Below are 16,839 nucleotides of genomic sequence, written 5' to 3' on the forward strand. Positions count from 1 at the left end.
GGCCAATAAACTGCCTCATCCTCTAAGAAATAACACTTCCCACAGCCCAAACACAGGAAAACTGATGGGAAGCAGATTTCTTCCACCCTCATCCCAGTGAAACAAGGCCTGTTAGTGAAGCAGGAGTGCCAGCAAGCCCCTCTGTGTGACACTGCAAAGCTGCTGTTCCCCAAAGTTCAGCCCCTCAGACTTTCCTTTCAGTCCTGCAGCTGCTATTGGTTTCTTAATGTGCTCCAAAACATTGGAGATAGAATTTTTCTCCCTCTTTCCAAGTGGTTTCATTTAGCATTTATTAATGACATTTAGTATTTCTTAATGACATCCGGAGGACTGGTGGATTGTGTTGTGGTGGCTGCAGCAAACTGCAGGGCTGGGTGCAGGGCAGGGGATGGTCCAGAGCCCTGATCCCTCCCAGCTCCTGCCTGGAGCAGCCCCTGCCCCTCCTGGGGGTGACAGTGACCTGGGTGACGCCAGGCAGCTCTGGCACAGCTGCACGAGGGGCAGCTTGGGGCATTCATTCCCCAGGGGCCTTTCAAACTTGGATTTTGGGGCTGGATCTGAGAGATTAATCACACAAAGGTCTTTATGGGCTGCCACAAGCTGTGAGTCACCAAACTGAACATCCAGGTTGTTTGCAGCCTTCAAAGATGTTGGTTCAGAGAGATTCCCTCTCAATGCTGTCCCTGGTTCCAGCCACAGCTCGGGGCACTTGCCCTGTGCAGCTTTTCCAGAACCTCCTCTGATTCACTCCATGCTAATAACTTCCCCCACTTTCATAGGATTGTTATATAACTTTGACTACTTTGAGTTTTCGCTACTTAAAAGCCAGGAATTTATTTATTTTCTTACTTTTATTTTTCCCCTTTCTGTGTAGCAAAAATGTAGAAAAAAAAGTCTGGAAATGGTGTCATTGAGTAGGTAGAGACAGAAAAAGCTTCCTGTATTTACAGTTAAAATAGCAAAACCAATATTTTAAGACTCTTTTCACCCAGTTTTGGAGATGAACATGCAAATCTCTGTCATAGTGAAATATGCACAGAGATGTTTTTAAACTTTTGGTTACTATTATTATTGTTTCTTTCATCTTTGCTGGGGTGTGGTAACAGCAGTGTCACACTCAAGCCTGCCGTGTGTTTTCTCACACAGACAGTGATTTTCTTCTGTGAATGGAACATAAGTTCTGCTTAACCCAGAGAGAGCAACACGCTGAAAGACAAAACTGGTGCCATTCCTGGTGGGAACGTTTGTGCCATGCAGGGAATTGGGGGCAGTGGGGGCTGGACCTGGCACTGGAGACACATCTGAGCCTTTGGTGCCTGGGTGCAGGTCCCTGGGGCAGGGAGAGGGGCAGCTGCTCCAAAGGCTTCCTGGTATCTTTGCAGTGCTCCAGGCAGGAGGATGCTTCCCTCTTGCCCCCCAGAAAATGGTGTGTGATCTGATCCAGCTGCCCCTATTTGCCTTCTCCTGTGAAGTTCCAGTTTAATGAGTTCAGAAACATCAGTAAATTTTAAATTAATTTCAAGCGTAGTTTGGAAACAGAGCTGTGACTATCAGGTATATGGATACATGAAAGATCCATGTGACCTTTAGAGTATTGCCTTGCCTTTAAATTAACTTTGACTTGCATAAAAGTAAAGATTTTCTGTGTGTTTTATTTTTGGGTTGAGGATGGTTTTAATTTTGGGGGGTTTAAATCCTTTAAGCTATTTGCCATTGTCAGTTATGTTTTTTAATCAGTCTCCTTGTCTGAGGACTTCTTCCCATCTGATTTCCAGTGCTGGCAGTGTCAGCTCCCATTAGAAATACAGAGCCTGGCACGTCTCACATTCCCTTGAACAGCTTTAGCTTAAATTTTTGGGGAATGCTGCATCCTGGTGCTGGGAGGGAATGCTGAGAGCAGACCAGATGCTTTTTAAAATGCTCCCTTCTCTGGGTTTGTCCAGAGCAGATAAACTCACTGTGTGCAGAGGGAGAGCGTGGCCATGGAAGCAGAGAATCTGTCCCTGATGGAAACAGAGAATCTGTCCCTGGGATTCTGAGCCCTGCCTGGGCCTGTGTGGCTCCACACACCACAATTCCCATTCTCCTGCCTTTCCAGGGATTTGCCTGTTTGTTTCCTCAGAGCTGCTGGAGCACATTCCCACCACAGGTCAGGGTGTCCTTTATTGAGTTGTGTAAAAGAGTTGGACAGGTAATAACAAAAATTTGGCCAGGGTGCATCACTGGTGTTACTCAGGCAGTGCTGCTGAGCTGCACCATTTCCCCCTTCATTTTCTCCTGTAGTTTTCTCCCAGTCAGTTGTCTCCACTCCCATCCAGATGTAATTTTCTTTATACTTTTACCTGAGGCCAGCAAATGGAAACCTCCCGTTCTTCCTGGGGTAAGTGAAACTTCTCAGTCCTTCACCATGGAAACCAAATTAGTTCCCAGTGTTTAACTTGCCTCAAAGTCCGGATGCTCTGTTTGCCTGTGATTTTTTGGGAAGGCCGCAGCCTCATGTCTCTCTCCATTGTGGCCAAGGCAGAATGAGGCTGGCAGCATGGAGGGAGACCAAGCAGCAGAAACATTGTTGTGACCAGGGCTGTGTCACAATCAGCAGTGTGTAGATATAGATGATATAGATATATTTATCATCAGGCTATTGATCCTGCTCTCTGCACAGAGCCTCCTCACAGCACACTGACACAATCATACCTGCCTACAGGAAATCACAGCAGGGAGCAGCTCCCTGACAGAGCTTTTGGTCATTAACCTTGGAGTCTCTAATGTCATTTTAGCCCAGGCAGTGGGTGACACCACAGATAACCAGCCCAGTCCATGCTGGGTCTGTCCCCTGCCAGGACAGGGGTGCAGCTCACCCCAGCATCCTCTGCAGGGAGGAGAGGGGCTGGTTCCCAGCACGGTGTGCTGCACCTGGCTGCCTCCTGCCTGATTAACAAACGGTGCTGATTGTCCAGGCAGAGCCCTGGATACGCCTGCGCAGGGGAACCGCAGCCATCTGTGTCCCCCTGCTCCAAGGAGCTGTCACTGGAGTCTGCTCTGAATAATTCAGGCTCCGAGCTGCAATTTGTGAGATGAAGGGAAATAGAAAGTGCCTGTGGCTGTGTGTAGGGGCAGTAACTCTTCCTCCCGGGGTTCCATGTCCTGGCAGAGCCCTCAGGAGTGAGCAGGGCCAGAGCCCCCAGCCCAGCTCTGCAGCGCTGGCCCTGTGAGCGCCTGCACACAAATGCTCCTGCTGGCTGCTCACTCCTGCTCCTGCCTTTGCCCACGTTCAGGGCTTTCCCCCATTGCTTCCCTCCCATGGACCGTTTCATTCCAGTGGTGAACTCCTGCTGGAAACAGCTGCAGGAATGTGAAAATGTGGCAGAACGGAGCTCAACTCATTTTAGCTCCTCTCTGGGAAATTCTTTAACTTCTGTGCTTTCACAAGCTTGCATTCAGTGCTGTGTAACCAAACCAGCCTGACACCATTGAGGCAGAGGGAAGGAAGATCTGGTGATTTCTCTTCACAGTCAGGGCTGAAGGACTGCAGAGCCCAATCTACCCCACCACGTCTTTTCCTTTATTTGAATCCATGGATACCTGTCACAATATTTCTCTGAGCAGTATTTCACTTCATTAGGTTGCATTGTTAACTGTGAAGGTCCTGTCAGTTTTTATCTATTGTTGCCTGCCAAGTGTTTGAAACAATCAGAGGTAAATTATACAGCTCTTTCCTTAAGCAGCCACATGGCAGTTTACTGAGGGGCACAGTGGCACTGGGTTAACACAGAAAGGTACAAGGTGAGGAACAGGTTGAGGTTTGCATCAGCCAAGGGATGGTGCCTCACTGCTTTACACCTGCCCTCCCCAGGGACACCTCCTGCTTGGGGTTTGGCTGCTTCTGGCTGCCCCTTCCCTCCCTCCACCCAGCCCTGCCCAAAACACCCATCCTGCACAATCCTGGAACCACAGAATGCTTTGGGCTGGAAGGAACCCTAAAGCTCAGCCAGCCCCTGCCTGGGCAGGGAACCTTCCATGGTCCCAGGTTGCTCCAAGCCCCATCCAACCTGGCCTGGAACACCTGTGGAGGGTTTTTTGGTGTTGTTACCTTGCTGTGCTTTGTAGACCCAAGAACTGTGCAATGTTAGGCTGTTCCTAGGGCAAAGTGATGAGGCAGAAAGAGTCTTCAAGGCTGCTGAGCCATTCCCATCAGGATCAGCAATTTTCTGTGGGGAGACAGAGATTGGTTCCTCATCTCAAGGAGGGCTGTGAGGAAGCTGTTAGACTTGATTCACTCAAGTGCTTCTCTTCAGGAAGACATGAAGCTGTGCCTAAGTGTTTTGCTAAATAGAGGAGACCTTATTGCAGGAAACTTTAAAGGCACATTTTACAGCTTAAATCTACCTCTGAATGAGCCTTGCTGACAGAAATAAAGGGAATAACAGACTGATGCATGCAGAGTTGTCTCATGATTTTTAAAACATAAGGTCATCATTTACAAACTTGGCTCCTTCAAGTTAGGGATTCAAATGCTTATGTAGGTACATAAATAAGTGGCCTAGTTTTCTGGAATGCTGAATCCATTAAAATCAATGGAAATTTTGCATCTCTGAATAAAATGTCACTTATTTTGCTAGCTAATTTTAGGTACCCAAATACAGAAACTTTGATCTAAAAGAAAAAGATTTTTTAAAAAGCTGCTGAATTTTTGCCATGCTTCTGAAACACCAAGCTCCTATGTTGGTGTTCCAATTCCTCCTTGAGGCCTGGCCTTTGGGGGAATGCAAAGGAAATCTGGATTGAGTCCTGCATGAAGAATTCACCTGGAATCACCTCGCTGTAGAAGGAGGAAGGTCCTCACCTGTGGAGTGTGCAGTGCACCCCATCCACTCTGTTCAGAGCCTGGCACAGGGAGAGGATCCAGCAACACAACAAGTCCAAGCCTGCTGTAGCAATCTCCCATGGGATCAGGAATTCCTGTAAAGGCATTTTGGTGTCATCACGTTGGCCAGGCCAGATACAATCTCAGTGCATTATTCCTGCACAGAAGTTGCCAGGTTGTGACTTGTTTTCCTGTTGGATCTGGCCAGTGCTGCTAAGGTCAGTGTGGTTGCAGTAAAATGAAGTGAGAGATCTGTCACATGCTTTGAGCTTGAGTTTTATAGCACTGAATATAAAAAAGGAGAGGGGAGAGTGTCCTTTTGTCCTGTGAGGGCACTGATTTTCATTGCCTGCTGCTGCTGTGCATGGAGCTGCAGAACATTCAGGCTGAAATTCTGCATGGAGGACTTTGCTCCTAATGAATTCCTTCTCCTGAAAGTGAGAGCTTCTCTCTTTAGCATTTGTGCCTCGCACTTGATCCACAGCTTTTGTGCTGCTGCCCTGATGGTGTCACAGATATCCCTTCTTGTGGCTTTCCAGCTTCCCAGCTCCACCAGCATCACGTTCAGGTTGCTTTTCCCCTTCCTTTTCCAGCCTCAGCACATTTTCCATAGTATGTATCCTATCCTGAGCTCCTCAGCAGTCTTCTCCTGTATCTTCTTCCTTCCCTGACTCTGGATTTCATGTCATCTTTGTGCCTTTTTGTCTGACAATGTCTGTATTTAGAAACCAGAGCCTGTCCCTCCCACTCACAGCACTCTCCATTTGCCAGGCCCCTGATCCTGGTGCAGATCCTCCCTGAAGCTGTGGCTGCCCCAGCCTTGGAAGTGTCCAAGGCTGGGCTGGACAGGGCTTGGAGCAAGCTGGGATAGTGGGAGGTGTCCCTTCCACCCCAAACCATTCTGTGATTCTGTGAAAAACCATTCCCCCCTCTGGACCTGATCTCCACATCCACTGGAGCTGGGAATGGGCAGTTCTGTTCCTGTCCACATCACCCGATTCCCACTTCGATCCAGTCGTGTCTTCTGCTGCTCACAAAGCCCCCTCTGTGAAGAGTGAAGCCATTAACTCTGTGTCACAGTGTACCTCCTGCTCCTCTGATGTCAGCAGGAAAACTTTTCAGCTAATTCATAATTTACTATGTCCTTCCAGATTAAGAAAGAACCTGGAATGGCTTACATACACAAAATATTCAAAGGCCAGAGGGACCATGCAAAAAGAAAAAAATATTCATTTCAGTACATTTATTTTCCAAGAGAACAAAAAAACTTCTTTTTTTTTTTAAACTGGGTCAACACTACATCTGCAGCACTCAGCCGTTTTCCATACGACACGATCACCCACTCTGTTTATCTTTAGGCAATATGCTCTTGCAAACTGCCAATTAATTGCAGATTTGGTGCCTGCTCTCTCCCAGCATCCTGGGTAAACACGGCAAGGCAATCACGGGGAGCTGCTCTTGGCTGCCAGGGGAAGGAAATTTGTCATTGTCTCAGCCTTGTTATCTGCAACCAAGGCAGACTTTTAGCAGCGTTCTGCTTGTAAACACCCTCTTTAGACACCTTCTGATTTCCAGAGATGGCTTGACAGCCACTCTGCCATGCTACCTGCAGCTTCTTAAATCATTGCTTCCCAAAATGTTCAATGCAGATTGTCCTTGGTAAAAGGGCCACTGATACCAATAAAATGTGCTGAGAGAGTCCTTAAAATGGAGAGATAAAGCTGAATCCAAATAAATGTAAGAGACAGAAGAGGGGAGAAGGGCATGTCAGGACTCTGCTCTGCTCTGAGGGTTCTTTGTGGGGATTTTATCAGAGTTGCTGTTTGGGAGGTCTGGGGGACAGGTCTGGTTGTGATGTGGCCTTTTCAGAAAGGTCCAGTCTGTTGGGGTTGGCTCAGGTCCTTCTCCTCCACTCTGAGTCGGAAGTATCTCCTCCTTTGTGCAAGAGTTGTGCTAATCTATATCCAGAGAAAATGGTAACCCTGGGAAAGCCTCTCCATGACATGCAGCATTTTCTGACAGGTTGTATTTCTCCTTTCTGGATAGTGGGAGGTGTCTCTGAGCAAGGCAGGAGGGATGGAGATGGGTGATCTTTACGGTCCCTTCCAACCCAAACCATTCTAACTCTTAATTTCTGTCCCTATTGAAATCACAAGAGAAGGCTCTGGAGAGATGATCCTTCCTTGGGTTGGGATGGTGACCAGCAGATCTTCACTCTTTCTTTATTTCTATCACACTCTAAAACTGAGTGACATCAAAAGAGGCTGACTCTACAGTGGCTGCAAAAGAACTGGGACAAAATCTTCTCCTGGGGCAATCCTCAAGAGGATTTAAACTGCCATCTTGACATTGAGTTGTTGGAAATTAACTGTTGCTTCCAGGCAAGGAATGATGAATGGTCTGAAATGAAGAGATAAGCCTGCATGTGGATACATTCTCCCAGGCTCTCATGGACCTTCAATGTTACAAGCAGCTGGAATAATTCCTAAAACAGGGAATATTTGATAGTGGGTCAATTCCTATTTTGATGTGCTCATGTACACGGAGAAAAAATGAGAATAATTACTTCAAACCAGTGTAATTAGAAGAAAAGCAAGCTCCTTGTGTTTTAGAACAATACAGACACACACATTTGCGAGTCCTAGGGGGTTGTGGGAAATGAAACAAAATATTCCAGGTTTTTTTTCTTTTATTTCTGTCATATACCAGAACTTTCTCATTGACAGGGTGAAGTAAAATCTGTTGGATTGAGCCTGTTTACCAGGTCACTGTGGATTACTGCAATATTGGACTTCAGTGGAGATGAGATCCATATGTTGCTGTCAGGGACTAGAGTTTATTATCACACTGGGGATGGCTAATAATAAAAGTTTAGATTTCAGGCAGATTTGAGGAGAATGTGCTTTAGTTTCCCTCTGTCTGGTTTGTGGACAAACTCCCATGTGCCTGGACTTCTTTACAATTTAAAATGTAACTTGTAAATACCAATAGAAGGAGGCTGCGAGCTAAGCTGACAGCAGTTATGGTTTGAGCTTTAAAGATTAGCTGCCTTCAGGAGGTAATAAAGATCAGAGCTGCCCCATCCTGGTGCAGCTGCCTATGGAAAGATGCTGACACTGCACTGACAGGCTTTGGGAGCAGCACCGTGTCCGGGAGGGTTTGGGAATGTGCTCTGCTCTGACACAAGCAGCATCCTTCCTCCATCCCTCCTCCATCCCTGCTCCATCCCTCCTCCATCCCTGCTCCATCCCTCCTCCATCCCTGCTCCATCCCTCCTCCATCCCTGCTCCATCCCTCCTCCATCCCTCCTCCATCCCTCCTCCATCCCTGCTCCATCCCTGCTCCATCCCTCCTCCATCCCTCCTCCATCCCTGCTCCATCCCTGCTCCATCCCTGCTCCATCCCTCCTCCATCCCTCCTCCATCCCTGCTCCATCCCTGCTCCATCCCTGCTCCATCCCTCCTCCATCCCTGCTCCATCCCTGCTCCCATCCCTGCTCCCATCCCTGCTTGAATCCATCCTCCAATCCCTCCTCCCAGCCCTGCCCAGTCTTTGGCAGTGGCATCAGGCCAAGTGCCCCCAGCAGGGATGGTGGATACGGAATGTTTTGGAAGTGATGGGAGATAGTTACTGCATAAATAAAGAGGAAATCTGAAAATTAATCAGAGGTGCAGACAGAGCAACCCACACTCAAACTCTCCCTTCCTACCTCTATGTTTGTTGTTCTGCGCTAATTATGTATGAGACAGAAAAGTGCTGGATGAAGTTTAATTAGGAAGGAGCTGCTTTGTCATGTAAACTCCATTCTGCGAACCTGGCCGGCCGCCAGCACCGGTGTGAGCTCCGGGGCAGCAGGGACGGGGCTGGAGCAGATGCCTCTCCTCCAAAACACTGAGCCTCGAGGAAGGGTTTGAATTACAAAGCAAGGGAAGGGGCTGAGCTTCCCAGCCCCCTCCTCCCCTCACAAAGGGCAGCAGTCAGTTTACTTCCAGAGCCCCGCTATCAGCTGCAGAGGAAGTCCCGCAGTCCCGGAGCCTGCGAGCGGCTCCAGCTGGACCCAAAGCGGGCAGCGCCGGCCGGGTGAGGGAGCCAGGCATGGACTCGCTCTGCTCCCGGAGCAGCTGACTTTGCTGGGGACCTCAGCATTGTTTTTCTCTCCTGATCTTACTCCTCTGTCCTGATCTTATTTCCCTGTCCCGTGGAGGCTTGGGTAAGTGCCTGGTAGTTTTCCACTTACCTTTCTCTTCTGTGGTTCACCAGGATCTGCCGAAGTGCAATGGCACTGCAATGACAAAGTGTTCCCTGCACCTCTGGGAGCTTGCTCTGGAAGGCGATGATCCAGATTCGAAAAGCTGGACCTTTACAATCCTTTGAATTGATACACTGCATTTTCAAAAGGGACAGGGAGCAGATCTGGAGCAAACAGATTTTCCAGCCCGTTATTTCAGCTGGTGGGGACTGCCGGGGCTGTGGCAGCTTGCAGTGAGCTGGATTTCCAAAGGCTGGAGTGCTGGAGCACAGCTCTGCCGAGCTCTGGCCGGCAGTTCGGGGGTGCAGATGTTTGTGCTGTTTCCTGTGGGGGTCAGGGCAGCTGTGCCTGGAGCCACCCTCTGGATTCCATCACCAACACAGCTCCCGGTGCTCCCTCCAGCACCACGGGACACAGGAGCGTGCAGGAATCAAGTGGTGACAGGGTTTGCTGGGAAGGGGCTTGCTCTGGGCCCTGATGCTCCTGCAGAAGGAATTCGGTGGATTGGGAGCACGGACGCCAGGCAAGAATTCCCTCACATCCATGGGGAGCGGAGAGGAGGGGCCAGGCAGAATTCACAGATTTTCCAAAGCTGTTGTAAAAGATTTGTGTGATTGTAAAGAAAGAAGTGGCTGTGCCTGGAGGTCTGCAGCCAGTGTGGGTGGCTGGATTCCTGGTAGGAGCAGACAGAGAACTTGAAAGGGAGATGGACTAAAACTTAAATAATGTGTGAAACCGAATGTCCTTTCCTGCTGTCCCTGCTGTCAACCTGAGAAGGCTAACCCTGAAACGATTTTTAAAGCTGTCTTTGTTAGTCATCCTTTATGCAATTTGTTTCTTTATCATGTTTCGTTTTGAGTACAAGGAGACAGGCTGGTTCCACTCCCCTCTCCACTCCTCCTCTATTGTTAGGCTCCCCCAGCTTCCCGTACGATTGTCCAGCTCTGCTCTTTGCAGAGCCCAGCGGAAAAGGATATGCTTGAAAAGGAAAAAAGTATTTCAAATTAAAATCTGCCAAGTGCTTGTGTCCTCAATAGGCTTCAGATTTCTTCCCTCCCATCTCCTTTTCCCCAAAAGTTGAAGGGTGGCCAGTATCACCTGCAGTAACAGCAGCAGAATCCCTCTTAGCCCTCATAGCCATGCACTGGCCAATAAATGCAGCAAATAATAATCCCAGCAAAGCTTAAAAACAAAGCATATTTATAATAATATGAGCAGCCTGGTCTGGTGAAAGGTTCCCTGCCCGTGACAAGGGTTTAGAACAACATGAACTTTAAGGTCCCTTCCAACCCAAAATATTCTGGAATTCTGTGATACCTACACTAGGAACACCTAAATACAGTGAAAGCAGGGAATGCTTGCTTTGAGCCTCATTCAGATTTGTGAGCTGGTCACAGCTGGTGAGTTGTCCCAGCAGTGACACTGAGCATCTACCCTAGGCAGGACCAGGGATCATGGCTCAGAGCGTGGGTGGAAGAAAGGGAGTGTGAAGGGAGGGAGGAAAGGTCATGGCCCCATCTCTATTGGTCCTCATTAAGCTGTAGCTTGATGAGCAAGTGGTAATTAATGGTTGTGTTAATGCTCAGAGGTAAGCTGATAGGACTCTCCTTGCTTCCTCTTGATTCCCAGCCATGACTTCAGGACTTGAGCAGTGCTGATGAAGCAGGGTTGGGTGTGGATGATCTTTGGAGAGGCCCAGCCAGGCACGTGTGACCTTGCAGGCTGTTTGCACCTCCTGGCACCATCCTCCTTCCCACTGCACAGCAATTAGTGGGAAGTGTCCCTGGGCAGGACTGGAGCTGCTGTGGGGCTTGAGGAGATAAAGGAGCCTCTGGTGAGGCTGAGCCGCCTCCTGTGGCCTTGTTAGTGCCAATATTGGCACAGGGAGATGGGACTGGAGCGGCAGAGCTGGAGACAAAGGGGAGCCCCCGTTCCTCAGGAGGTCTCTGTTCCCTCCAGTGACCCCTGAGCATGGAGCTCCAGCTCCCTGAGCCACAGCCCCGTGCCTGCTGCTGTCCCAGCCACTCCCAGGCTGTCCAGGAGTGCCCTGGGGGAGCTGGGAAGATCGTGAGTGGGATGAGAAAGCTCTCAGTAATTCCCTGAGTTTCCTTCTGCTCAAAGTGGCAGAAATAACACCTTTCTTATGTAAAGGGCTCCCTCAGCTCCACTGGGTATTGTACAGAAACACCCCCCTGCTTTGCTTCTCTTTGACTTGCACCGTTTCAGAGAGCTGCAATTTGATGACAGATTTAATAAGATACAATTGTCACTTGTGTTGAGAGGAGACATTCACAGAACTTGCAGTTGTATCACCTGGGATACCAACATGTAAAGGCACTGCTCTGTTCAGTCACAGTTTTAGGTGCTGGAGACCCAGATTTTAAGACTTGTTAAGACCCAGACTTCAATACTTCTAAAGACTTGGCCAGTAGACATTGATGGAAACTTTTTCCAATAGTCTCCCTTCCCCCAGCACTGGTTTCTTCTTCCACCTCTTCACCATAGAGGAAATTTCTGTCTTTTTTAAACAGGCACCATTTTTCTTCATGTCATTCCCTCCACTGTGGTAACAGCAGCAGCCAGGACTGGGGAGAGAATGGCCCCAGTTCCACTGGGCCTGACTGGGACCTTGCTGGTGGCACTGGAGATGCTCTGTGTGGTGCTGGGGCTGTGGCACTGAGGGTGACAGCCCCTGACCTGCTGCCATAGGAGGGTCTCACACTCCATTTCCCAGAAAGAGCAGGATGCAAATTGAGCTGCTGCCATGGATTTACAGCAAAGACAATAAAAACAAGAATTAGACGGATAAAATGATTAAAAGGCTTTACAAAAGCCTCTAAGCAGTTTGTCATATCCTGCAAGGTGATTGCCCAGGACACCTGCAGCACAAGGCAGCCCTTTCCAGCATGGCCCCTCAGCCAGGACATCAATAAAAATGAGGATTTATGAGCTCTGTCATGGGCAGCAAGCAAAGCATCGGGCAACAAATTAATCGCTGATTGCAGAGCAGTGCTGACTGGGAGCTTTCTGCTCTCTCTTGGCATCATTGCAAGGTTGTTTGTTAAAAAATTAGTTTGATAAAGAGACCCTTGACTCCCAGTGTGTTCCTCTGCTACCTGCTCACCAAACATAAGGCACTGTGAGCCCAAAAGGTGCTTTTCCAGCTTTTAGTCATCAGAATGTGACAGCACTCACAGTTCTGTGTGCATGTCTGTTCCTTCCTATCCAGTAATTTTGGGATTACAGAATTCCAGTTTGGGCTGGGAGGAGCTGGGTGCTGCTGGAAGCACTTGGGTGCCAGAGCTGTGTGTTCCTGCTGAGCTGCTTCCCTTTCCTACCACAGAGGTTTTGCTCATTGTTCTCTAATTTCAGCAGGCAGGAAAAAGCCCACTTTGGATTTCTGTTGGCTGCCCTGTCCCCACAGCTGGTGCCACCATTGTCCCTGGGTTCCTACCCAGACCAACTCCCTTTGTTCTCTGCCGGGCAGTTCCACGAGGTAATTGTTCCACAGTCATTTTATTTCTCCCTGCCTGAGCCCAGGCCATCGTTTCCCAGTGACTCATGTCACCTGTTGATGGCCTTTTCCTGTCCCTCACACAGAGGCAGAGCAGGGTGGGAAGGAGCTGGTGCTCCTCAGGTTAAGGAACGCTCTCACTTCCAGCAGCCACATGCAGTGAGGGACGCACGGCAGGGCTGGGAGAGGAGCTCTGTGGGACAGCATCATGTGCTGGGGATGCTGTGCCAGACTTGTACCAGCTGATCCCATCCTGCCTGGTTTGCCCACGGCTGGATTAGCCCGGGAGCCTCGGGCTGGTTTAGCCTGGGAGCAGATGCTGAGCAGAGCCGTCACTTGCAGGCATTGCCTCGCAGAGCTCCACAGGACGAGCTGCCAGCAGCTCTGCTTGAGCTGCAGGCTCACTTTGGTTCATCAGTCTTGGCTCTTACTTTTTTCTTCCCTTTCTGTTTCCTTTTTTAAGCGTGCTCTTACTTCAGAGCTGGGCTCTGTTGCCCATCTTGGGTGCTGGAGGGTGACATCTCCTCTGCTCCTGCTCGTGCTCACAGCACTTGTCAGGCTCTGCACAGGGAACAGGGCATTCTCCAGCTCACATGGAGAAATTTCATCACCTAGGTTTCAAGAAAAATAAACTGTGGCTGGACTTAAAACCTTGTGGTAAGGACTAATAGAGAGAGGCTTTTATGAGCATTGAGAATATTTGTAGCTAAGCAACCAACATCAGCAAGAAGAATAAATCCAAAGTTTCAGGGCTCTGCCTGCCTGCCTGCCTTCAAGGGCCAGGAGCTGTGTTCTCTCTCTGTTAACAAGATTGCCTTCCTGCTGGAGGCAGGATCCCATGTTAGATGGAGCTTGTTCTGGGATACTCAGCTGGGAACAGGAGTGAAAGGACAGAGAAGGATCTTGCCAAAGGCCACAAAGCCAGCCAGGCCTCCCAGCAGCTTACAGGAAAAGGCTCTTGGAACAGTAACATCTAACATATATAGATAATATTTTCTAATTACTCTTGTATAAGTCCTCCTAGCATCAAAGAGTGACTCTTTATCAGGAAGTGTGGTCATAGGATAAGGAGTAATTGGCTCAAAGTGAAAGCAGAAACACAGCAGCACAGAAATTTCTCCCTGGGAGGGTGGGCAGGCCCTGGCACAGGTGCCCAGAGCAGCTGTGACTGCTCCTGGATCCCTGGAAGTGTCCAAGGCCAGGTTGGAGCAACCTGGGATAGTGGAAGGTGTCCCTGCCATGGCAGGGGTGAAATGGATTGAGCTTTAATGGCCCTTCCAACACAAACCATTGTGGACTGTCTGATTCTAGGCTCTCCAGCAGGCAGCAGCTCCAGACCATATTCCTTCCATGAGTGACTGGATGACTGCAGCAGTTTTTGTTTGAAATGGTGAATCTCTGTGGCTTTGTTCACTTTCTATATTTGCACAGTTCCTGTTGCTCGGGGCACCCATCCCATTGCTACAATTGCAGCACAGATCCAAGGCCTATTAGATAATTGAGCTTTATTTTCTACAAAGATATTATGCAGTGTTCTTCACTGGGTTGCACCAGAAAACCTAGAAGCAAGACATTTTACTTTAAAATATATTTTATTTATAAAAAGAAAATTTCCCAGAAATGCCAGTGGGAATGGCAACAAATCAAATCCCAGGAATAATTTCTCAATGGAACTTTTAAAAAGAAAAAAAAAACATCTTATAACCTCAGGGTATTTTCCATCTCTGCTTCTTCCTCCTGCTTTGTCAGGAGCTGGTTGGCGAAGATGTTCCAGTCCCTACCCTGTCCTGGCAGCCTCATGGATCACCAGGAGCCCTGTGAGTGCCCTCTGTGCCCTGGGAAGATCTCCTAAAAGTGCTTTGGAACCAAACTCTTGGATCCTGAGCCCCCTGTGCACAGCTGCACCACACCATCAATCCAGGCCTTGAACAGAATTGTTCCCTGATCAAGGACTCCAGAGACCTCTTTGCTCACACAGACACTAAAGTTGGTGTTAATTAGAAACCTGTGTATTAAGGCCACATCTGCCAGTATTTCTATGGAACTGCATTCCTGAGCCAGGTTTACTGTTTTGATGAGAGGAATGAGGTGTAACACAGGATAACTCCCCTGGTGTTGGGGTTCCAAGCCCTGTCCCAGTACCACTCACAGGCCATGCTGGAATGCTCTCCTTGGCACGACCGTCCACATGGTTTACCCCTTCATGTGGCATTTCCTCCACTTTTCTGCCTAGAAATCTTCCTGCAGCACTGATCGTTTCAGTGGGGTTTCAGATGGGCATGACTTTGGCTGTGTTGGCAGTTCAGAGCTGGCTGTCACCACTGACAGGCACGAGAGCTCTCGCAGGCGTTCCCTGCTCTCCCCCAGCTGCGGCCTGGCTGTGCCTCAGTCACTCAGCTGTCAAAAGCACTCAGGGGTCTGAAAGCTGGGGCTGTTCCTGTCCATTAGTGCCCACAGCAGCCCAGCTGGCTGGGATCCATTTAGTGCCAGTGCCACAGCTGGGCTCCGAGAGCGCCTCCAGCCAGCAGGTACACACTGAATGGCTCTGGGATATCAGGGGGCCAGCACGGCACTGAGGGGTTACTAATGACAGCATTCAGGCAGGAAGGGCTTCATTTTTCCTATTAGGGAAACTATCACTTCTGCAAGTGTTGCAGACACATTTTGGAAGCGGCACCAACTATTTTAAAAGTTAAAAACCACATTGGCAGGTGTGAGGGAGATGTTCTGGAAAGGGAAGATTCAGCCTGGCTTAAGAGAAACCCGATGTATTCAGAGAGATCCAAGCTTTTCCCTTTGATCATCTTCCTCTTCCCACCCACCTTGGATCAGCTCCCACCCCTCCACATGCAGGATCTGAACCATTCCAGCCAGTTCCTGAGCCATTCCCAGCTCCCAGGCCATGCAGACCAAGGCACAGCTCCCTGGGGCACTGCTGGAGTTTGTGAAATGCTTCACAAACGCAGATCAGGACAGAACAAATGTTCTGCAGTGGAGGTGCAGGAGAACAGACCCAGGAGGGGTAGGGGAACAGGGGCACCAGCGTGGTGGCAAGGCCAGCTCCTGCCCCCGTCCCTGCTGCCTCTGCATTGCTCTCTGGGGAAGGGAATGCACCCAGAGGATGAGGAAACAGATTGAGGACAGTGACCACAACTTAAAATTCATCTTTGGAGTAATTGTTTCAACTTTCTTACTCCATTTCTGGAGCTTCCCCCCCTTCTCTGGTTGTATTTTATTCAGTTGGCTTCTCTGTTTTTTGTCCTGGGGGGTTCCAGACAGGTTTCTCTCTCTGAACATGACAATTTGCTCTTCAGTGCTTCTTTTAGGTTGTTTATCGCTTTTTAGATCCTCCAAGTGCCTCCTTCTTCCAGTTACTTTTCCCCCCCACAAACCACAGCCTCTTGTCTTCAGTTTAATTTTTACATTTAATTAAATAGCTCTGAAATAAAATGTTCTTTAACAAATCCCTGATCAGGGTATCTCACAACAAAAGGTACTTGGATTTTATTATTGTTATTATTACTAATACAAAGTAATGACATGCCTGAATCCTTATCAAGTGTAATTCAGGGGGATTAGTCATTTCAGTTGAAAGGAAAAGTTTGCTTTGTCATTTACTGAACTCATCTGCTCAGTGTCCTGCTCCTGTTTATTTACATTTATTATTATTTACTGGTTTTTTTAGGTCTTGAGATCAAATTGTTGATCACAATGCTCTGAGGTTTGGGTTTCTGCTTCACTGGGCAAACAGCAATCAGCTAAATACAGGAAAACAAGCTAAATATAGAGAAAACTGAATGAGAATATCACATTTTTGATGTCTGTGATGTCAAGCTTGACAGACCCACTAAGCACCTCGCTAAGAAAAGCAAAGCAAACCTCAAAAACCCCAGAACTTGCCGAGATTTTCTCATTGAGAAAAAATGTTGTGTCTTCAACACGAACGACAAAAAAGAGCAACTGTGAATCAGGCAGACATCCCACATTTCTGGCTGGATTGAGCTCACGAGCAGTTCCTGCAGTGCCCTTCCCCAGCTCCTCGAGCCCGGGGTGCTGATGAGCCCCAGGCCTGGCTGGAGGCTGAGCAGCAGCTGGGGCAGATGTTGGACACCTGGGCTGCAGGAATCCTTCCCAAAGCTGGGGCAGGATCAGCTCCCACAGCAGTGCTTTGGACGCGGAACCACTGTCAGAACTAGGTCAGCTGGATATCAC

General features: G+C 48.8%; 1 protein-coding gene across 5 annotated transcripts in view; it reads left to right on the forward strand.

Annotated features, from left to right (window-relative positions):
* Nucleotides 1–16,839, forward strand: part of DAB2IP (DAB2 interacting protein) — a 154,714-nt gene that overhangs the window by 79,584 nt on the left and 58,291 nt on the right. Inside the window, exon 1 of one of the 5 annotated variants that reach the window (XM_059486175.1) lies at nt 8,878–9,074. The exons of the other annotated variants lie outside the window; for them this stretch is intronic. The gene's annotated coding sequence lies outside the window, so the exon portion shown is untranslated. Of the gene's footprint in view, nt 1–8,877; nt 9,075–16,839 lie in introns of those variants that run through there. 5 annotated transcript variants of the gene reach the window in all.

This window comes from Ammospiza nelsoni, chromosome 20, assembly GCF_027579445.1.
Source record: "Ammospiza nelsoni isolate bAmmNel1 chromosome 20, bAmmNel1.pri, whole genome shotgun sequence".
Lineage (NCBI taxonomy): Eukaryota > Metazoa > Chordata > Aves > Passeriformes > Passerellidae > Ammospiza > Ammospiza nelsoni.